Genomic DNA, 25296 nt, shown 5'->3' on the forward strand with positions numbered 1-25296 from the left:
ATTAGTTTTAATAACTCTCTTTAGTTCCCAATAGCATTATCAATCATTTCTAATGTCATTAATGTCCCAACAACCCCCATTGATCTCTACTAAAGGCTCATTTTCAGGTATTAAAATGGCTCACCAACCAAAGATGTCAAAACTCATCATTTCTAGGTTTAAATACTCTAAACAACTCCCATTAACTGCATTTAAGTCAATGGATTTGGACCTATAACCTATATGGACCTAAAATCATCTCTCATTATCAAATCCTAATCAAAAACTTCAAGAAAATGGAAGAGAATGGAAGATTAGGGTGTAGGGCACTTAGTGTTTTCTAACACTAAAATAATCCCCAACCACTAATATTGCAAACCTTAACAAAGCAAGGAAGAGCTCTTTCATTTCCCTCTTCATTTTCTTCTATTTTCTATCTTAGTTTACAATTAGTTGATTAGAGAATTTGCCCATGTGTCCTAATGCATGCAACATACACCATGGCACATGACATAAAGAGGTCCTTCCTTTTTTTTAATTATCTGTGCATCGTGGCAAACATGTTGCACGCATACAGCATGTGGCATAGACTTAATCCTTCACATTTTTCTCCTCCTTTCAATGCTCAGGTGGCCTAATTTCACTTTGCACCTATAATTAGGGCTGAAATCACAGCCAATTACATATATTAGACCTCTCTAGACACACACCATATCAAATCACTCAATTATTATAATTAAACTTGATTAATTTCCTAATAATCCAATGATTAAAATTTAAGATATTACACTAGAACAGCCTAATCATCCAAAACATCCATAAGTATTCTGGAAACACAATTTAAGCAATTAAACCCACATATTAACTAGTCACACCCTTAATTAACAATTAAACCTAGTGTAAAGCTTATGATATTATGTATTTGGTCACGCTTTCATTGTGCCACACTGGATGCTCAAAATCAATTTAAAGCTAATCACGAGATAACAGTAAGAAAGAAGAGGAAAAAGAAGAGAACAGGAAGAAGGGTTAATCGATTTGCTAAGCCATGCATTTTTTATTGCTTGAAGGCTTATTTAGAGTAGAAAGGTAATCATTTTTTATTCCTCTCCCTCTCCACACAGTTTTGAAGCTAGGTTTTGAATTAAGAGATGAGGATTTCAGTATTGTGTGGGCTTTGGCTAAACCAATTTGTCTTAATAGGACAAACAGAGGTTGTTTTAACTTAGTTTCTTAACATAAGTTTGGCATTTTTATATGGTCGTGTGATTGTATAACCTCCTTCTATATCTTCCAAATACAAGAGAAAATTATGGTGTTACCATATCAAAAACACCAATCAATAATCAAATGTTTTATTTGAAAAGCTTGGGCCTAAGACTCATTTTACAAAACCATTCAAGTCATAATGCAATCAGAGCTACACGTTTCTCTAATGCATCATAGATGTAACCTATGAGCACTTTAGTCTCAATTGCATGCATTTTTGTCACAAAGTAAATTTGGAATTTGGTCTGTGCACCACAGCGTATAGTACGTGCACTGTGGTATGTGGCACAAAACAACATGCTCAGCCTATTCTGTGTCATACGCCACGATGTGCCTGTCTGAAATTCTGCTGTCATTTTGACAGCAAAAATAATGAACTTCCAGCTTGTGTTGTTTTCACATACACCATCCAATCAGAATGACTCAAGCGCCCACACATAGCTTAACTCATAAGCTAACTCATGAGATAGGTTTGGACATGATCTAACGGTCCGATCAAATTTTGGACACCCGGTGTAAGAAGTCACTTTTTCTAAAAAATTTGCACACCTAAGTATTCAAATTGATCCCTTTCTCTCATTAGATCACTCTAGACTTTAAATCAAGTCCAAAAGGATACACCTGATTGACCACCATAAATCATAATCATACCCATATATCGAAACTTGACCTTTTTACGACAAATTTTCATATTTCATAAACTTGCACAAATTGCCATCATGGCATAACTTGGCCCACTTGGCCTGTTTCTCAACATAATCAAATACATTCACATTCATAACACATGTATATTACAATCTTAGCCCTAAATTGCTCATTTCATCATAATTTCTCACTTGGGCTTACAATTCACCATCAATCACAACAATTTTACACAAACATGACCAAATCATAGCCCTTAAATTCAAATCACCATAAATATATACAATCAGGCTATAATTTCACAAATCCATTACTCAAAATATGCATGCAACCCTATAGCAATTCATATACACATATATACACAAATTCTTAATTTAGTTCATTACATAACTTTGAGTATACACGACTTCACAACTCAAGTCGATCCAAACTCTCTTCCTTTGCCCTGACCACTACCCAGTCCTGTAAACATGTAACCATGGGGGTGAGATAAAAATCTTAGTAATAGAATAACTCACTCCTATTTACTATCATATACAACAATATGGAAGTAAAGCATAGTATATCATCTAAGTCTCATTAAAATAGCATTTATATCACATATCTCATTTCCTTTCATATTCATATATCACATATCCATTCCTTATTTTTCATCACTTTCACATATTATTTCATCACATCTCATAGCATCACTTAGCATGATCATTATCAATTAAACTTCCAAATCACACCAACACGAAACCATAGGCTCGCCTTAGACCAATGTACACTTTCATTGGCCTTGAGCTCAACTACAGTGGTAGAATCATCAGGCCAAAGATGTTCTAACACATATATGGACTATGGTTTCCTCCAATACACACAATGGCATGTCGTTGACTCCAACATCGTATCACATATACACTAAAGAGCCTCATCTCCAACACTACACCTCAATAGGTACTAAGGAGATCTTCACTAACACCATACCTTACAAGGCATTAAAGAGAATTGTTTCCAACACCACGTCCTGTCGGGTATTAAGAAAACTTTGCCATATGATCTTTATCATCTTCTCTGCTCGGGTGAACTCCCACCCCTATGATCATGCTTTTCGAGCCATTTAAGGTTTTTATTTACCATTTTACTCATTTTCTCAAACATAACATATATATTTACATACTATTTGAAAACACCCACTTCAATTCTTTTATTCAATCAAAAACTATTTCATGTATAACATCCTGAAAATTTTAAGACTCAAATTTATTTAAAAAATAAAATATTTATAATTAAATTAAAATTTAGAATAGTATGATAGAGGTCCTAAGTTCAAATTTTTTCTAAGCAAAAGTTTGGTTTTATTTTATTTTTAACTATGGAAAAATTATCAAAGTTGACCAGGCTTTTTTGTTATAATTAAAAAATATTGGGCCCTTACTTGTAATTTGCCTTAAACTTCTTAGTTCAGTTTTTTTTATAAGAGCACGCAGAAAAGAAACAAATGAACCAAGAAAAACAAAAGGAAAAGAAATGCACGGACGAGAGAGTGAGAGGAAGAAGAAAAGAGGAAGAGAGGGACTTGGGCTCAGATCTGGAAGGCTTTATGGCCATTGTGAGCTTGGCTACGCGGTAGGTAAACTCCCTACTTTAATCCTCTTCCTTCCTTCTTGATTTTCTTCAATTTTTGGAAGAGGAAATTTCTAAATTTTGATCCTAAAGGCTTTATTCTTGTAAACTTTAGTTTCTTTGGGTCATTGGAAGGTTGTTTTGAGTTTTTATATAGTGGTCTAATGTTTTGAGTGAATAATTGAATAAAAAGAGGTGTTTTGGGCACAAATTAAACCCTGAGAGATTGGGTTTTTCTTTTTAATGATTAAAGCCTATTGATTTAGTTATAATCATGCTATTTGAAGCCAATAAAATTTAAATTTAAATTTAATTTTCATTATAAGGGCTCATTGTGAAAGTTGGTAATACTAAATGAAGGTTTTTGGTTGATTAAAAATTGTATGATTTGGAAATTGGCCTAGTGGTGGCTAATAAATAGTTTTGGTGATTAAGTGAAGTTATGTGACTGGTCGGTTTAATATATGGACCATTAAGATAGATTATAGCTCATTAACCCAAGTTGTGTGATATGAGTTATAGTCTTCTTTTATACTATTTACCATGATAAGTGATGTGGATCACTTATATGTTGTAGGAATTATTGGTGGAATTTGTTTGGAAGTTAAAAGACAAGCTAAGTCATATTTTTGTACGAGGAGAACCCTTTTAGTACAAAATGGTTGAGGTAACAGGGGAATTTATATTTTTTATTTCTTTGTTTAGCTATTTTTGAGTAGATAATATTACCTAGCATGCATTACATGTTTTAAACAATTGAATGTAAATAAAATGTGTTTTAGAAGGGTTTATGGGATATTGCTTTAATAATAATGCATTTATATTTACTAATCTATTTAATAATGATGTTACTTATGGAAATAAGATTATTAGCATGCATTGTGATCATAAAAAATGAGGAGTTGCACTTAGAGAAGTGTAACTAGGTTTGATACCTTAGATAGGCTAAGGAACCGCTTAAGATATGAATTACGAGTGTTATACTACCTTGAGTGTTGAAGTGGTCAATACTCGGAAAAGGTAGAAAGGGGTAGGAGGCATGATCTCGATAGGAGTTCACCAATGGGGAGATGCGGTCTTGTGATATTCTATAGCTCACTGTCAGTACTCAATGTTGCCTTTCATATTGTGGGCTCAGTACACTAAAGTGGTTAGTGGATTGAGTGTTTGACACCTCTCAGTAGGGGAGGGAATCCGTTATATGAAGTGTGAGGTTGAGTTTCTAGGCCAAGATAGCCCCCACATAGAGAGTAAGTCAGGCTAGATTTAGGAGAGAGTTGGCTTCAACTGGTCAGGATTTACGTCAAAAGGGCACAAGTAGTTTGGTGGATCAGATTATGCCTTGGTTTACATTTTGTGCCTGGGGAGGTATAGTGGGTGTAAGGTTTACCTACAAGCTAAAGAGTGCCAAAGGGCAGTCTGTTAGTCAAGAAAGGTTATATCGGCCTATCTCATACATTAGTTAATTATATGTTATTTTGAATCTATTATTTATTTACTTGACTATGGCTTTCCTTATAATAAGAAATATTGATTTTTCTATTACTAAAACTGTGGTTGTCTCACCCCTTTCTTTATAATATTTACAAGTCTAAACAAAGGATCTAGTAGTGGACGGGAAAAAGAGCCAAGCTAGGGGTTTGCTTGTAGATTGTAAAGATCTACAACCCCTTTTTTTTGAGCAAGTACATTGTAATGTATTTAGGTTAGGGTGCCAGTAGGATGTGACTATACATACATGTGCATATGTGTGGATTGTGTGCTTGTGTATGAATTTTTGCCACTTGTAGACTTATGTTTAGGAAACTCGATTATGGTATGTTGTTTTGATGGATTCATTTAATAGAGCAAGTTTTCACTACAAGCAAATATTTATTTTGGTGTATATATATGAATATGTGTGATTCTACACACAATTACAAAGTGGTTGCATTGCGAATTGTATGCTAAGGGCAAACATACACCTTAGATAGAGAGAGTGGGTGCGTGGGCCGTACGAGGAACTTTGAGCCAAGTGAAAATGTTTAGCATGTGCATTTATATAAATACATGGTGTTTGGATTGATTTTTGACCACTCTTATATGATTTGTGCATTTCGAGGGTTTATGGTCCATTTTGAGAAATGGCACCTGGGTGGTCAAATTTTGATATAAGAAGTTTTTCTATCGTTTGTGACCCTTAGAATGAGATTTGGACAATTTTGAAAAAAGTTTTTTACCAAAAAACTGTGCTTTTGCATCCGAATGTCTAAATCTCAATCTGACCGTTGGATTTCTCTAAAATTCGGATCACAAGTAAAAATTTTCTAAGCTTCATGTGAGCTTTGGAATCACGTCGATCAAACATTAGATGGAGAAACAGTGTAATCTAAAAGTTGGTCCGGAGGTGCTGTCATGATAGCTATTTAATGCTGTCATGATAGCAAAGTTATTGAATTTGCAACATGCACAAATTTTGATCCAACCATTAGATCTTTTTAAAATTTAGTATACTTGTAGTACCATTTGAATGTGACGTGTGGGCTCTAGAATCACTCTGATCAAAGGTCGAATGATGAAATGGTGAACTCCGAAAGTTAGTCCGGAGGTGCTATCATGATAACAAAAATGACCAAATTTATAACGTGTCTAAATTTTAATCCGATAGTTGAATCTTTTTAAAATTTGGAAAACTATTAATGCACATTAGAAGTGACGTGTGAGTTTTGAAATCACTTCATTCGGAGGCCAAACATTTGAGCAGATTAATATTGTCATGACAGCAATTAAATGCCCTTATTTTCCTAGTTTGCTTTTGTGCGCTATACCGTAATTCTTCAAATTTTTCTAAAAAAATTAATTTAAATGTGTGTTTTGCTATTGTGTAGATTGTTTGGTGTTTTAAATAGTTTGTTTTCTAAGTTAGTTTTAGGATCAATTTCTTAACCACACTTAGTTTGTTTGAATTGTATGATTTTTGGATAACACTCGGGGCAAGTGTTACATCATGCAATATTCACACAATTCTATAAATCATGCTTAATCCAAAAAAATTTTATACATTACATAGCATACTAACATATAGTTACAATAAACAATCAAACAAAGGAAGTTATTCGATTACCTCAACCCTTTTATCATTACAAAGGTTACTTATGGATTTCAACTACCACAATAGCTTATCTCAAGCTTCCTTTCTCTATTCACACATCCAATATGCCAATTTGAACATATTTGGCACATTTTAGTCATTTGATCCATTTTGACCAAAAACTTAGATTTACTACTTAGGGCTATATTCAACCATAAACTCTTTTCTATTTATCCATTCTAGGTTCATTACTACCCAATTACTACTTTACATCACCTCAACCAGTCTTATTTCACTCAAACACAATTTTTACCTTAAATCTTTTCTCTCTAAGGGCTAAATTGAGCCTACAGGTTCAAAGCTCTACTATTCAACTTTAAACAAGTCGTAAATCTCTAATTTAACTTCTAAGAACCTTTTTATTGCTATTAGGCAAGAATCAAACCCCTCAAATTCTACCGATTCAATTTTCCTATAACATATTTTCAGAGAAATTTGTATAGAATGGAAGGTAAGAATTACATGTAGCTTACCTAATAAGTTATCGATAAGAAGCACCTTCCAATGGCCTGAAATAGCTTGCTCTAGCTTCTCAGCCCTTCTTCTCTCCTTTTCTCGTGTGTTTTCAAAATTCACCCCTCTAAAATTTCTAAAATTTCACAACTTATGAAAGCAATTTCTGGTCCATGCATCATGGCACATGCAGCATAAGGTGTGGTGCATGGCACAGTGAGATTTATTCTCAACATGTGCACTTGCTTCGGCCCAAAATGCACTCTTCTCACTCGTATCTGCTCATATAACACACCAACAAGTCAATTCACTAAATAATCATTCAATTCTCTAATCCCACACTAATTACTACTTTACCCTCAGTTAGTAACTAATTACAGAATTAAGAAATTCAGGATGTTACAGATTGGGTTCTTAATTTTGGATGAACCTTAGAAGAAAAAAATGATGATTTGGGTCGTTAAGAGGGATAAATTGATGTTATCAAGGCTAATGGGAGTTTATTTAAGCTAATAGATGATTTGGAAAGTTTTGCTTGTAGGAAACATAAGAGATTTGATATTTGGATTGGTAACATCAAGTTAGAGAGTAGTAAAATTATGTTAGTTATTAACATTATTGATTGGAAATTGTAGACTAATAGTGATTGATCATTATTTAAGCTTAGAGTTAAGCTTGAAGATGTAATCGATTGAGGGGTAACCTTTGGTAATAGAAAGGTTTGTACCCAGTTTCTAAGGAAGCCACTCCAGCTACAATTTGTCAAAAAAGTACAATTTCATGTTAATAGGACATGTGCAAAATGTTCATGAAGATATTGGAAATTTATATCATCATCATAAAAGGAATAAGTTCATCTCTTCAAAATCTTACTTAGAGAAAATGGTTATAAACTTCCCTTGATTTCGGCTAGTATGGGAAAATGTTGAAAATACATCAGCTTCATCCAGGCATGAGAATATGTAGATGTTACAACAAAATTTCTATCACCTCATGCAAGTTCTCTCCCCTTCACTATATTCTTCTTGGGGTGTTGTGCTTATTTGTTTATGAGTTGATGGTTTTTTAATAGTGGTATGGTTTTTTTATAACAATAATTAGATCTAAGGATTTTATCTTTGGCAACTCTTGCCTTGCTAGTGGCTTGATAAGGATGAGACTAGATCTTGACTTGGCAACTTTGATTTGTGTTTTTAGGGAAAGGATTGTGTTGACACTATAAAAAATGTATTTAATAGTGATTTTGGAGGTACTATAGTAGTAGTTTTACAAATCATTACTATATAAAGCATAATATGGTATATAGTAGCGGTTTTCCTAACTGCTATTAACATAGTTAAAATGCTACAATCTTTGTAAGGGTTCAACAAACTACTACACCCATATCGAAATGAACTCTACCTAAAATTTTATCTATCAATTTGAAATTTTTGACATAAACATGGTAGCGATGCACATAACTACTAGGATATGTTAAAATTTCAAAAAGGTAGCCAACATTGGTAGCAGTTAAGGTAGTGGTTCGGGGAACCATTACCATATTTGAAAGTTTTAATTTTTTTGGTGGCATCATTCATAACAACAATATAAATGAACAACCATATTCCAATCTTTATTTTTTTTTATCTTTAGTTGAGAGAAGTTAATTAAGGTGATGCCCAAGTCATCAGTTGTTATCTCTTAGGCGATTGTTATATTTGCTCATATATATATATATATATATATATTTGAATAGGATCACTTTGAAACACCTTTGATAATTCAATTTAATTATATCCACAACCTTGCAAAATAAGGGAGGCCTTCATAATGCATGTCATCGTCAAAGTTACTCGATAACTCTTTGTTCCAAAAGTTACATAAACTCTACAATTTTGGGTCTACAACCCTTTATCATGTACAACTATGCAAAACCTGAACCCATGGACATTGTATGTTGTAAATGTTCTTGCGCTCTCAATTAGATCGAGAGTGGGAAATCTCAAATCGAGTGATTAGGAGCCACTATCAATATTTGCAAGCCAACATGGCAACCAAGAAGGAAATTCTCTATGCACTTTCTTATCTACCTCAGTAGATGTTTGTGTGTGACTTCTAAGTTTATGCTTCACCAGACTTTGAAATCCCCTATAAGAAAATAAAATGAGAATTAACAAAAGTTTGATTGTGGTGTGTACTTTTTTATTTAATAACATTATGTAACAAATAATACTTATTAAATATATGAATGAACTTGACTGCAATTCATCAACACATGACTATGAGCCTATAACTTCTCCTTGAAGGTGAGTTTAAAATATTTGAACCCCTCCAACTTCTTTTCTAACAAGGGAAATAACAAGTTTGTTGTTGAATGACCAGCATAATTATCAAGGTAGTCATCAACACATGATGGAAAATTGAAAACTATCTCAATGCCCTAGAAATACCTTAAATAAAAATTTAACACCTCATCCCCCAAATACCCTTCAACAATCAAACCCTCTAGCCAATCTTTATTTTTGATATATGACTTTAATTTTTCTAAAAATTTGTAAAGGAAATTTAAAATATATATTGTAAGAACAATAAGTATGATAGAAGAGAAAATTAATTAATAATATAATAGCGGTACTAAATTTTGGTTGTACCTTTCAATTGGGATACATTCAATAATATTGAATAGGGCCACTAAGCTTTATTTCTTGAACAAGGTATACAATCATATGAACCATAACAATGAAAAATGAAAGAGGAGAAATCATTTCAAGATAGCAAAGAGCAAGGATAATTTTATCTTGTAGCCGATTTAACTCTTCAATGCTCATAACCTTTGTGCACAACTTCTTAAAAATAAACACAGCTATGACCAATACTGTTGATACTTCTAGTAGCAATGAATTCTTTATGGCTAATGAAAATAACTATTGCATTAGAATATGGGAACCATGACTCTTTAAACTTGCAATCTTCTAAACTTTTAAATCAACACATTTGAAGATATTGCTTGAATATCTATCTAAAACTCTTATCTTTTTTTAATGTTGCTAGAAAGATGTCCTTATTTGATCTTGTTAAGGTAAAACTTTCCATTTGAAATTTTTCATTCTCGTCAAGCAAGTGATGTTTTTTTAAAAAAATATAAATAAGGGCATTTAGATAATTTACTCCTAAAATCTAAAAAAAAAAACCCTTAGTCGTATCAAGCTTCTAAAAAAAAATTTTACAATGTAATTGAGTACACGTTAGGTCATCAAATCCCATGAGAGCAGGCTTAAGAAACTAAAGACAATTCATAAATCATTTTTCACAAGTTAAAATAATGTTGGTTTTGAAAAGAAAATTCAAGATTTAAGGTGTTTATGATTTATGAATTTTATAGAAAAATGTGGAATAAAGTGAAATTGACTTAACTAAGCAAATAAGTAAGTTCTCCAAAGTTTGAATCCACTTTCATCATCATAGAATCCTAAATTCTACTAATTCGGTTCTCTCATCTGACATTAAATAAAATGCCTAATTACCATTAAGGCTAGGTGATTATGACTTAGACCAAGACATAATTCCTATAAAATTTTTTCCAAATAATGACTTGACTCAAAAATTAGATTTTGCCTTACCTTGACCATGTTCTAACAATTAGAACCAATTAAGAAGTATGCAATTAAATTCAATTTAAAACTTAAATAGAAGCTAAATGATTCAGACATCACCACAAGGATTGGACAGAATAACATTTACACATAATTATTGAAGCATAAATTCAAAAATATAGTATGCATCATTCAATTTAAAAGTCAACTCAAAGCATGTAAGTCTCTTAAAATAATGAAACCGACTAGAGAATTCAGTCTAACCAGAATTGAATTATCAAATCAATATCAACAAAAAAAAATTAGAGAAATCACACGTGATTACAGTAAAACCAAAATGAATTGAACTAAGAAAACTTAAGTTTAAGTTTCATTTCCCTTCAAGAACTCTAATGCCATGTTTGGTATAATGGAAGAGTTTTTAATAGAATCGGAATCAGAATCAGAACCAGAATTGAAATTGAAATTGGAATAGAATTGGATTTAAAAGTGTGTTTGGTATGATGATGGAATCCTGATATAATTTTAATAAAATATAAGTACTTAAAATAAGAAAAGACTAAAGTGCCCTTTTTAAAATTAAAAAAAATTATATTGGAGGAGGGAGAAGGGGCAAACTGGAGAAAGGGAACCATGGAATCGGATTCCATGATGCATGTGATGGAATTGGATTCTGCCAAATTTTCTTGAATTCAGATTCCAAAGAATCATAATTATTGCGTACTAAACACACATGTTACCAGATTCCATGTTCAATTCCATTTCTTTCTCCATGATTCCAAGCTACCAAATAAGGCCTAAATGGAATTCAACTCCTTATTTCGTTCTCCTCAATGACTGATTAAGGGAGATGTCTGAGAGCAGCTACCATGGATGCTTGCTTGATGAAATCTATGAATGAGTACTATGTGACCAAGGTGAGAGCAGAAGAGCGTTTGCTTGTGGGGGACTTACGAGAGATGAGCATGTGCGATGATGATTGAAACTCCCTAGATCCTCAATTTGTCTGCTTAAGGTAACTGAAGATGAGCAATGATTTTGCGAGATGATTGAGCCCTGATCGAGAGGAGAGATGGAGCTGAGCAATGCGTCTCTGTGGCTAAAGGAAGATGAGCAATGGCCTGCGTGTGATAAGCTGAACTTTAAACCTCAGAGGAAGATGAGAGGAGATGAGTGATTGTGTCTCCTCATCACCAAACTCAGACTGAGCAAGAGAGATGAGTGATCTATGCGAGCTTCCCCCTTCATTCGCGTTTTGCTCTTCTTTATTTCTTCGTGAATGGCTCAACTAAGAAGATGATTACATGTGCCTCTTTCATTTTTGCATTTTCTCCCTTTGAAAATTCAAAACTATTTAAAAAGAAAAAAATGAGATAATTACTATATTGGCCCCAAAAACTCTTAAAAACACAAAGCAACAAAATTAAATCAATCTAATGAAATTGAATTAAATAAAGTTCTAAAAATGAGAATAAAAATTACCTAAATAATAAAATGTGTCAAGAAACATTAATTCCATATTAAAAAAAATTAATTCCAATGAAATGTGCAAAATGACCTAATGCCAAAACTTAATGAAAAATGAGCCAATGATCAAATTCTATGCCAAAACTATACATATAAGGATCTAAACTAATAAAATATGGTCACAAATATAAAAGAAAAGTGTGCAAAATATGTGATTCATCAATCTCCCTTATATTGTATTTAGCATCACATGGTTATTGTAGTTCCCCAGTAACCATCTAACCTTTCTTTTTAGGGTATGACTAATATACTTAGTTTTATATACTTAATATATTTATATCCAATCAAATCATGATAAGTGAATTTTAATATGGTAATAAAATTAATATCAAGAATTTATTATAAAATAAATAAAATATAAAATATCTACGTCTTGATTTAATTAGAAATAAGCATATTAAGCGTAACATCCTAAATTCTAAATTTTAAAACTAATTGCTAATTAGGTATAAATTAGTAAATTAGTGTATGATTAAGATTTTGGATGGTAAAATAATGTTTTGACTCTTTGGGATTTTGAATGAGCAAATTTGAGTGGAAGGATCGCCCCGTGGAGTGAAGCATGTGAGCAAGATGAGGATTTCCCTCACTATGCCACGCACCACAGCATAAGCTGCATGCACCACAATGCATGGCATAGAAGAGTTACAAGGACCTATGTGGAGTAGCTTGTGAATCAAGAAGAAAGGAGAAGGAAATCATGAAAGGAGAGGAGGAGAGGAGTTCTATCTACATGGTCATCAGATTTTGGAGCCGTAAGAGATACTTTTGACTAATAGCTTGCCAGGTAAGTTTCGTATCACCTTTAACTTTGATTCTACCCTAATTTCTCTTAGTTTAAGTTATAGAGAAATTGAATCAGTAAGTTTTAAGGGATTTATTTCTTACCCTTTTGTAACAAAAAGATCTTAGGAATCAAATTAAGGTTTTGCGACTAGTTTGAAATTTAATGATAAAGATTTGAGACTATAAGCCTGAATTGGCCCTAAATTGTAAGAAAATGGGAATGAAATTTGGAAGAAGGTGTGTTAGAATTGGTAGAAGTGATAGAGAAGGTTGATTAGGGTGTATGAGACTTAAGTTTGCCAAGTGAGAAGATATAAGTGGTTAGATAAGACTAATAGTGATAATCAGCACTTGTGGTCAATTGGATTAATTGACTAATAGTGCTAATTGTGTATAGATTGTTGTATTACAAATGTGCCTTGAGGTAAAAAAAAAGCATGTGGGGGCATTAAATTATTGAGGAAATCCACAAGTAATTTTTCTTGTGATAAAAGAATTGAAGTAACTAAATAACTTACTCTATTTGATTATTTAGTGTAACTATTTAGGAGTTTTGTGGCTATTGCATGAAATTATTTTAGATTATGCATGTTTGAGAAATAAATGATTGTTGCATGAAAATGATTTCAAAGAAATGAGTTTATGAAAATATATGTTATTATAGCTACATCTATATATGTGGGTTTGAATACAAGCAAATGATTTATATGTGAGTATGATTATGATAGGGGGTGAGAGTTCACTCGTAGGAAGAAGTAATAAAAAGTCCATATGACATTTGTTCTCTTTAGTGATTAATGGGGTGCAGTGTTAGAGGATTTTATCTCCTTAGTGCCTAGCGAGGTGCAATGTTAGACATTATCTTGTTAGTGCCCATGTGAGGTACAGTGTTAAAGATTTTACGCTCCTTAGGATCTATATGATACTGTAAAGTCTCCCTTGCTAAACTATAATTAACTCCATAATTGAGGTAATTATGGGACTAACCCAAGTAAATTACTGATTTTTCATAATTCATAATTAGGAGAAATAAGTTTTTCAAAATTCCAAAGGAAGAAACAATTCACAAACATTTATAATGGGATCCTACCCTTTTGACAATTAAATTTCTGCCATAAACTCACACATTTTTCAAATCAGAGTTTTAAAGAAATGCAGAAGCTCGAAAATCATATGAGACTAAACCATTAAGTCTCAAAATCCAAAACAATGAAATTGTGAAGAAAAACATGCCATGCGCTGTGACTTACTCATCTTTGTGCCATGCTGCGGCGCATTGCATGAATATGATAGTAATCAGCTATCAATTTAATAGCACAAGGAATGAACTTCAAATGCGTCCCAAATCTTCATCTGATGTCTCATTGAGGTGGTTTTAGTATTTACACAGAGCTTTCTCCTAACTTTAGCTAATGGTACAAGTTTCACACTCAAATTCATTTTCTATAAAGAGTTGGACACCAAAACTCAATTTACCACCTTTTCACATAAATCTCATAACAATGGTCTCCCAACTCAACCACAAGTGCTAAAGGCCTACACCGATCATCAGACCACACTCAATGGACTCTAGTAGACTTATGCAGCGGACCATACTCAACCAAAAATACTCATAATACAAAATCACCACTCAACCCTAAATTTCATAAAACACAAGGGGGAGAAAAACTTTGCACAAATGATTTATTTTCATTCTAAATCATTCAAAATACATATTTTCCTATTTGCACAAGTATTTGTCTCTAATCAAGGGTTTACAACCACAATTCAGTAACCCTGGGCATAAAATACACAAGGTTAACACAAAATTAATACAAGCAGTACAAAATCAATGGTATATGACCTAGTTGGCAATTTTACAACATAAATACACATAAATAGAGTAAAGAGGTCCTATGCCTCAGTATGCTTTCCCTAAATTGGATCCAATGAGCTAAGCTTTAAAAATATTGAGAATTGAGGGACAAGTATAACCACTTAGTAACCAAGTTTTACCTAATCTATACAATTGCATATCAATTAAAAATAGATACAAATAGGTAAAATCACACAATATAGCACATATGATGAACATGACCACAGTTCACAATACTAACAACCATGTGACCGAGTCTAATGCACATATAACTATGTCATGACAAATGCACAATATGGGGTCATAATAATACCAACCATATGCCCTTAATAAATGACTACACATTCTCTGAGTATACATGACTTCACAACTCAAGTTAGTCCAAACACTCTTCACTTGCCCTGATCACTACCCAGTTCTGTAAACATATAATCACGAGGGTGAGATAAAAATCTCAGTAACAGAAGAACTCACCCCTATTAACTATCACATACAACAATATAAAAGTAAAGCATAGTATATCATCTAAATCTCATTAAAATAGAATTTATATCACATATCTCATTTCCTTTTATATTCATATATCACATATCTATTCCTTACTTTTCATCACTTTCACATATCATTTCATAACATGTTATAGTATTCCATAGCATGATCACTATCAATCAAACTTCTAAATCACCCAGACACGAAACCATAGGCTTGCCTTAGACTAACGTACACTCTTATTGGCCTTGAGCTCACCTTTAATGGTAGGATCACCTAACTAAAGGTGTTTTATCTCACTTTTAGATTATGGTTTCCCCCAATACACACAATGGGATGTCGTTGACTCTAACACCGTATCACATAGACATTAAGAAGTCCAATATCTCTAACACCACCTTAAAAGGCACTAAGGAGGTATAATTTTCTAATGCCACACCTCATCAAGAACTAAGGAGAATATGCCATATAATTTTATCACCACCTCTCTACTTGGATGAACTCCTAACCCCTATGATCATACTTTTCAAACCATTCAAGGTTCCTCCTCACAACTTTACATGTTTTCTCACACACAACACACACACACACACACACACACACGTATATATATATATATATATTAACATATCATTTGAAATCACTCATTTTAATGCTTTTATTCAATCAAAAGCTATTTCATGCAATATTCACACAATGCCATAAAATATGCTTAGTTGAAAACCATTTTATGCATTACATAGTATACTCATAACAAATAGCCAAATAAAGAAAGTTATTCGGTTACCTTAACCTTTATGTCATTAGAAAGGTTACTCATGAATTTCAACCATCACTACAGCTTATCGCAAGCTTTATTTCTCGACTCACCCGCTCAATATGCCAATCTGAATATATTTGGCACATTTTAGTCATTTAGTTCATTTTGACTAAAAACTCATATTCACTACTTATAGCTATATTCATCCGTAAACTCTTTTCCATTTATCCATTCTAAATCCATTACTACTCGATTACTACTTTACATCACCTCAACCAGTCTAATTTCACTCAATTCAGAGCTATAGGTTCAAAGCTCTACCATTCAACTTTAAACCAGTCACAAAGCTTTAAAAGATTCTCGAGAGTTAAATTAGAACTTTACGATTGGTTTGAAGCTAAATGGTAAAGCTTTTAACCTGTAGCTCTGAATTGAGTGAAATAAGATCAGTTGAGGTGATGTAAAATAGTAATCAAGTAGTAATAGACTTAGAATGGATAAATAGAAAAGAATTTATGGATGAATATAACTATAAGTAGTGAATATGAGTTTTTGATCAAAATGGACCAAATGATTAAAATGTGCCAAATGTATTCAAATTGGCATATTGAGCAGGTGAGTTGAGAAAAGAAGCTTGTGATAAGCTATAGTAGTGGTTGAAATCTATGGGTAACCTTTTTAGTAATAGAAAGGTCAAGGTAACCGAATAACTTTCTTTGTTTGACTATTTGTTGTGAGTATGCTATGTAATGTATGAAATGATTTTCAACTAAGCATGTTTTATGGCATTGTGTGAATGTTGCATGAAATAGTTTTTGATTGAATAAAAACATTGAAATGGGTGATTTCAAATGATATATTAATATATATATATATATATATATGTTATGTATGAGAAAACATGTAAAGTGGTAAGGAGGATCCTTGAATAGTTTGAAAAGCATGATCATAGGGGTAGGAGTTCACTTGAATAAAGAGGTGGTGATAAAACCATATGGCATATTCTCCTTAGTTCTCAACGGGGCACGGTGTTGAAAAATTATACCTCTTTAGTGCCTTTTAAGGTACAGTGTTAGAGAGGATCTCCTTAGTGCCTATTAAGGTGCAGTGTTTGAGAATTAGACTTCTTAGTATCTATGTAATATGGTATTTAAGTCAACGACACCCCATTGTGTGTGTTAGGGGAAACCATAGTCTGAAAGTGAGATAGAACACCTTTGGCCGAGTGATCCTACCATTAAAGATGAGCTCAAGGCCAATAAGAGTATACATTAGTCTAAGGCGAGCCTATGATTTCGTAGGATGATTTAGAGGTTCAATCAGTAGTAATCATACTATGGATTGCTATGAGATGTTGTGAAATGATATGTGAAAGTGATGAAAAGTAAGGAATGGATATGTGATATATGAACATGAAAGGAAATGAGATATGTGATATCAATGCTATTTTAATGAGATTTAGATGATATACTATGCTTTACTTTCATATTGTTGCATGTGATAGTCAATAGGGGTGAGTTATTCTGTTACTGAGATTTTTTTCTCATCCCCATGGTTACATGTTTACAGGATTAAGTAGTGATCAAGGCAAGGGAAGAGTGTCAGGATCAGTGATAAGGATTGTCGCTTGCCTTTAAAATTAAACTAAAGCTAACTCTAATGCAATATAAGGCCAACCCTAAGTCATCTCCTAAGGAATGATTTTAAGTCTAATTTAAAGTTATCTAGTGAAATAAATCACCCAAAGTTTGAAGTTAATTAACTAATTGCTAACCTAATTATTTACTGAATTAAACTAGCAAACTAAACGTAATTATGAATAAAGTGGCTTCCCAATTTAAGTAGGAACCCTAGGGTGTTGCTAATAGAAGATTCCTAGTCCTTTAATTAATTATGGCAACTCATTTAACTCTCCTTCCTTGGATAAAAAATGTATTTACTTAAGACAACTATCCTAAGCATCTTAGCTTTACTAATTCAATTCCCTAAGTGCTATTACAAGCCCCTTAGGTAACCTTACTAGCTTAGCCTTAAAATTAACCAAGTGTTTAGCTAAAATTCATTTCTAATTGCCACTGCTCAAAGCTATACCTAAGCTCAAAACTATAAAAACTCAAGTAAATCATCAAGTATTCACCACACAATTTCATGCTAGGCTAATACAAGACATTCACATATTGAAATCACATATTCCCATACAAATTCATAGAGTGGATGAAATTTCAGCAGCACATAGGTCATGAAATTCAACTAACAATCTTGTTTCAACATTACAAATTACAAACAACCATGTAACTAAGGTCAAATTGAACCACAATTAATAATAGTCATAGTATTCTAATGGAATTGAAACAAGATGAAGAAATAGTTGAGCTTAGCCAAGTGAAGATTTTAAAACTCCTATTCCATTAACTCTCCCCTAGGATTCCATAGAGACTCTAGTTAGAAAACATTAAGATCACTTTACTTCCTTCATGAACACAACTAGGCCGTAGCAATGCTCCATGCTTCTTAATGGATTGAGCTTCAAATCTCCTTCTAGTTGATTGGGGTTGGTTCGACCTTGAGAGAGGAGAAGAATGGTAGAAGAATTGAGTAGATTTAATGGTGAAAAGAAGGAGAAATAGTGGTTGTATGAAAATCTGGTGTAGAGAGAAGGAAGAGAAAAATGAAGAAAAATATGAATAAGAGAGAGAAAGTGTGGAAGATGAATGAGATGAGTATTGGATTTAATTTTGGGAGCTGAATGAGATGAGTGTTGGATCTGATTTTGTGAGCTGAATGGCATGATTATTCTATTTTGGTGCAGCTAAAGCTTAATTAAAAAAAGAAAAGAAATTAAAATGAAAATAGGAGTCTTGTCACATTTACAAGGTGGCAACCTTCTATTGGTTAGTAGATGATTCCAATGTGTGCATAATTTTTCATGTGCTATCCACTATCATTTAAGCTGATTTAATCTCTCAAAATAATCATAATTCACGTGCAAATGCTCAGCCATTGACCTCAAGAAGTGTTGACCTCAATTGCCCAATTGATGCACAAGTCACATGCCACCTTTGTCACATAAATCACATAATTCAATTAAATAGCATGTGATATAATAAAATATAATTAATATATAGAATTAAATTCATAATTAGAAGGGAGAATTTATTAAATTAACTAAGTTCTAGGTTGCACAAAATTATATAAGAATTTTCACACAAAAGCAAACCGAAAACTAGGTCAAATTAAAACATTTTAAAAAGTGTTGATTTTTATTTAATTACTCCCAAACTAAAATAAATTTTAAAAATATAATTTCACCATTCATGAACTAGACATAAAATGCACTCTTTCAATTTTTCTTGTACATTTTCTCAAAAGTTCATTTTTATACTAGAATGCTCCTAGTGCACTAAACCTAAAAATTTAGGCAAAATTCCAAATCTAATGTAATGTGTGTGCTTTAAGGTGATAAATCATTAATAAAAATGTCCTAATTGATAAATAAAAGTGGGTAATAAATGTGTTCTATCAATCAGCTTGAGTTGTGAAGTCGTGTATACTCGGAGATTTTTATCTCACCCCTATGGTTACATATAACAATGATATCATCATTTTTTGATTTGTAACAAACTCCAATATCATAACACCACATTCTCTATTTAACCAATCTCACAATTTATTACCCATTTATACCCAATGGGTTCACTAAGTTTCATTGACCCATATTGACTTTAATAAATCAATAAACCACTATTAATAAGCCTCAAACTCTCCCAACAATCATATTAATGGCAAAATTCACATGAAGATAACTCCCTCCAACTAACTCTTAACAAAATCACCATTAATGCTTAAACCTTAAGTTCACTCTTTATAATTATGGTAGAGAAGGGAAGATGAGAGCATAAATTGCTTACCTTAGGTGTTTAGGAGCCTCAAAATGTCACCAATGGGATCTAATAATGTGCCTTAACAGAGCCAAGTCATGCTCTTGTGTTTTCTCCTTCCTTCTCTTCTGATTTTGCACACAAAATGTGAACTGCTAAAGTTAGGTTTTTAGCCACGTGTCGTGGCACATGTGGCCTCCTGCTATGGCACGTGGCATAAAGAGGCCCAAATCATGCTTGATTGGCTTTGTCCGCCACAACGAATTATTCATGTTCCATGACATATGACACAGAGGGCTTTTCTTCACTTTTTCTTCCTTTTTCCTTCCCCCAAATAGCCCGACTTCAATCTGAACCCACATCAAGGGCTGAAATCAAAGCCAAAAACACTAATTAGATCTCTCTGGCTACACACATCATTAATTCACTAATTAAACTCATTAGGTTAATTAACCATGATTAAATTTCTTGGATGTTATAAGGTGTTAGAGTAACCATGCCTTAATCATTGTGTGATAAGCATAGTCTGAAAGTGGGATAGCACACCTTTGGCTAGGTGATTCTTAATTTTTTAAAAATTGGGTAATTCTTGTTTTAATTTTATAAACCATCTTTCCAATTCTCTAACCTTAAATATAATTAGTTTTAAATAATTATTTTTATATTATTTATTGTTATTTTAAAAATATCATTATATACATAAAAGTAAGGTTTCAGGTTACAAGAAAATGCCACGTGTCCATTTTTAGATTTGCTATAGTTTTATGCTTCAGGATGTCTTTATTGCAATTATGTGCTCCAAAGTCAAGTTTTGAGTTAGGTTTGGGATGTTTTATTATTTTTTGAGAAATATAAAATATATTATTCAGGTTTGAAGTTAGGTGCAGGATGAATTATTAGTTTTAGATGTATATAAAAATCTATTTTTATCTATTTAAAATTCAAATCTCGTCATATTTAAATTCAAATTAATATCTATCTATTTAATAACTCTATCCAACCTAATATATGGCAAAAATCTAGATTCAATATTTTTTTTTGATATATAACTTAGTAAATTAATATCTATATATTGATATTAAATATCAATATTGTTTTGATACATGATTTGGTAAGGAATTCTTCGAATTTGATATTAGAATTAAAAATAAATCTAGAAATTTCATGCCAAAAAATAAAAATATCAATTAGATTAATAAAAAGAACCACAATTTCCTTTGTTTTACTTGGTATTCTTTAAATTTTCTTTACATTGCTAATTAATATTTATCTATTTAATAACTCTATCCAACCTAAATATATGGTGAAAATCTAGGTTCATAATTTCAAGTATATATATATATATATATACAGCTATATATTGGGATCCAAATTTAAATTAATATATATCTGTTTAAATATTTAGAAAAGGAATATGTGTTTTACTATTTAAATCTATCCTCATGAATTTCAAGAAATATATTTATGATAAAGTATAGATATTAATATATTTAATTATTTTGGTCTCATTATGTTAAATTCATATCAAAATACTTTAACATTATATTTACATTTTGGATAATAAAAAAATAAGATTTTATAGCTTATATTATATTATGTAGTTTGTATTATTTTGATTATACATCAAAGACTATTATTGTCTTTTAGACATTTAATTAAGGTACTTTATAACATATATATATATATATTAGCATAATTAATTTTTTTAATTTTTTTAAAAAACTATATGGGCTTTCAAGCTTAGCCCTAAATCTTATTAATAAAGGTTAGTCTTAAAAAAAATGAGTTTATGAATTTGAACTCTTAAAGACTGGGCTTATAAAATTTAAGTCAACTCTTATTAATAACTTTATGTACATCTTATATGTGATTTGATGCTTGAGAAGCTTGATTTTGTTGTTAGTTTATAAATAGGTTTGGACAAAATTTTTAAATATTTATAGATAAACTAAAATAGTGGTCACATTATGTGTGCGCACGAACATGCCCGCATGTGTAAAATATATATTTGTATAGCTAAATTAATTTAAAATATGATTTTAAGTATCTATATTGATGGATTAGCATCTTATTTAAGTAATCAAAGATATATTGACTTGAAATTTAAAGATGGATTTGATTTTAAATTTTTAAATTTAAAAGTACTCATAATAATTATTTATACTAAATATAATTCAAATTTTTAAAGTTATTTCAATTATTTAAACTAATCTCATGTAGAAAATATTTTAGTGAGAGGTTAAGAGAAATTTATTAAAATGACTAGGCAGTGATTATTTTAATATGTATCTTTTTAAATGTCACATGTCATTTTGTGTATACTTCAAATTGTGACATGTGTCTCTTTTTGAGTGCTTTAAATTGTGTCACGTCCCTTTTTTCAAATCAAATAATAAATACTCTATTTAAATAAATTATAATTTATAATAAATTATAAATGGATTGGTTAGAAAAAAATTGAGTTTAAAAAAGAATATTATTTTTATATTTATTTGAGTTAAAAAATTATTTGGTTGAAAATATTTAATATAATTTTGTGGATCCCAAAAATGTTTATTTAAATTTCAAAACTTAAACCAATATAGTTCTAAAGATTTATAGTTTAAATAAGATTGTCAAATTTAAATAGAATTTCCCTCCCATTTAGATATTACACCAATTATAAATAAGTGGTGTTGTTTACTATTTCCTTTTCACACTTATGGATTTGATTAAAGGTTATTAAAGGATAATGTTGCTCCAAATATTAATAAAAGTTAACTTTAAATGTTAATTGAACAAAATTTATGAAAAAAGATCCAAAAATATAGACAAAGAGCAAAAATGCATAGAATGATGAAGAAAATTTTTTTGGTCACTTTTTTATAATTTTTAAGGTCCTTTTCAATATTTTTTTAGCCGACTAATGATCAAAGTTATCATTTATTAACTGTAGGGGTGATATTGCACTGTCTTCAAAAATTAGATGAAAACATTGCATAAAATATAAGTTTAGGGGGCAAATTTATCAATCAACCCTTTAATTCACTTTGTAACATCCTCTGTCTATTTTGCATGACTAATTTATATAAAAGTAAGATTTTGTCTTAGTATTCTTTTAGTGATTATATGCTTTGAAAGTTAGGTTTAATTATTAATTTATAGATATGTTTGAACTCAATTTTTAAATATTTATGTATGCAAAATAAAAAGAGTAGTTAAGTATATCTTCTAAAAATATAAATTATTTTTATCCATCTCTTCATCTATATTTAAATCTTTAAAACTCAAATCACTGTGAAATATTAAAATTTGATGAACTTTCATAAAATCAAATATTCTCAAAGGATAAGATATTGATTATTTCTTGCGTGAAGTTTCAAATTTAAAAATACTCATATTTTCTAATTAAATAATTTTATTTATATTTTCTTATTAAAAAATAGTGTTAATTAATTCAATGATATTTTTACTTAACCAATCATTTTATTTAATTAATAAATATTTAACTTTAAAATTTAAATATGTAATCTAAATAAGTTAAAAGTGTAAAAAATATCAACTAGTTAAATGAACAAAAAATTATCTCTAAAATATATCTATAGTAAAATGATTCCAACAAATTAATCTTAACTTGAAGAAGTATTTAAAATATTGGTAATACTATAATTTGAGTAGAATAACCTAATAATATTGACCAATATATTCAGCTATTTTGTATTATTAATATAATGTAGTTAATAATAAAAGACTTTAAATTCTTAATATAAAAAACTTTAAGTTTAATTTTGAATTTTAAGCTAGATAAATTAAAATTTAGAAAAAGATTGTTAATTTTAATTTGAATTTTCATCCACATATATATTATAATAATTAAAAGAGTAAAACAAATTTACTTCTTTTATAATTTATTTTAATTAAAGATACGTCTTTTTTATTCTTTAAACATACAAAAACCTTGACTAAAATTAATATTTTTAAAACACAAACCTCAGTTCTATTTTAAAAATTTTATTTTTATTCACCTAACTATTAGTTAATTATTAAGTCATATATTGAATCAAAGTACCCTTTTTAAATATATATGTTATCTGACAATCATTCAATATATTAAAAATAGTTTAATGCATATATATTTTTTAATATTTTATTCATATTTTAAACTTTTTAGTTCTGCAAACTTATTTTTTTAATAATTTTCTAAAATATAAATGCACAAGTTATCTAAAATAATATTTTAAACACTTATATACAAGAAGCTTAGTGAAATAGGAAAGTAATGTATTATGAGAATAAATTAGTTAGCATAATTTGTGCTTATTTTTCTTTAAATTTTATTATTTGATCACAAAATTTCTAAATTAATTATTTTAAAATGTTCACATTTAATCATCCTTAAATTGAAGGAGGGAGATTATAGACAAATACATTATAAGGGAAAATTAATACTTAGGTTTTTTAATATAATTAAAATTAAAAAATTAAAGTAATTTAAAATCTTTACTTGAATATTCTTATTAGGCCTAAACATTAGACTAAAATGTAGATTTAAAAATAAGAGAGAGGTCCATGTAAATTTAGCAAAATGGAAGGAAGATGATCAGATGATTGTATTTTACTCTAATTAAAATAAATGGTATTGGCTACTACATATATATTTTACTCTAGCTATATATTATACTAATTAAATAGGGAAGATTACTCTAATTAAATGTTGGAATAAAATGAAGAAGATTGGAAGAGAAAGGAATGGATAATTAAACAATAAAAATTTTAAAATGAAAAATTATAAGCAAGTTAGCTTATGGATTGATGGGGTTGGGTTAAATAGTGCTAGCCAAAACTAGCCAACATCTGACTAAATTTTAGATTCTACACTGAATTTTAGATTGTACAACCCAACCCGTCACTCTTTGGTGGGATTGGACCTATTGGCTCAACTCATATTACCTACTCTAATAAAAATAAAAAAAACTACAATCTAATAGGAAAAATCTTAAAGATTATGAGCTTATATTTTTACCTAACATGTTAAGTTTGAATGTAAGTGAAAATAAATTAATAAAAAAATGAACTAAATTATGATAAGGTTGCATTATATATGATGAAGTGATAAGGTTGCTTCAAAGCCTAACTTCTAAAAAAGAAGAAGATTTATGATAAAATTATTAATACCATTGAATTTGATAAAGGAAATTTTTTTTCCTTATATGGATATGGTGGTACTACAAAGATGTATGTTTGGTAAACACTTTATGCTTCATTAAAATCTAGAGATAAAATAGTTTTCAATATAATATCATGCAGGATGGCTTCTCTAATACACCTAGGAAGATATACAACTCACTCAAATGTTGTATTACTTTTTC

Source organism: Prosopis cineraria, unplaced genomic scaffold, assembly GCF_029017545.1.
Source record: "Prosopis cineraria cultivar Desert tree isolate PC_DT_omini unplaced genomic scaffold, ASM2901754v1 PC7, whole genome shotgun sequence".
Taxonomy (NCBI): domain Eukaryota; kingdom Viridiplantae; phylum Streptophyta; class Magnoliopsida; order Fabales; family Fabaceae; genus Prosopis; species Prosopis cineraria.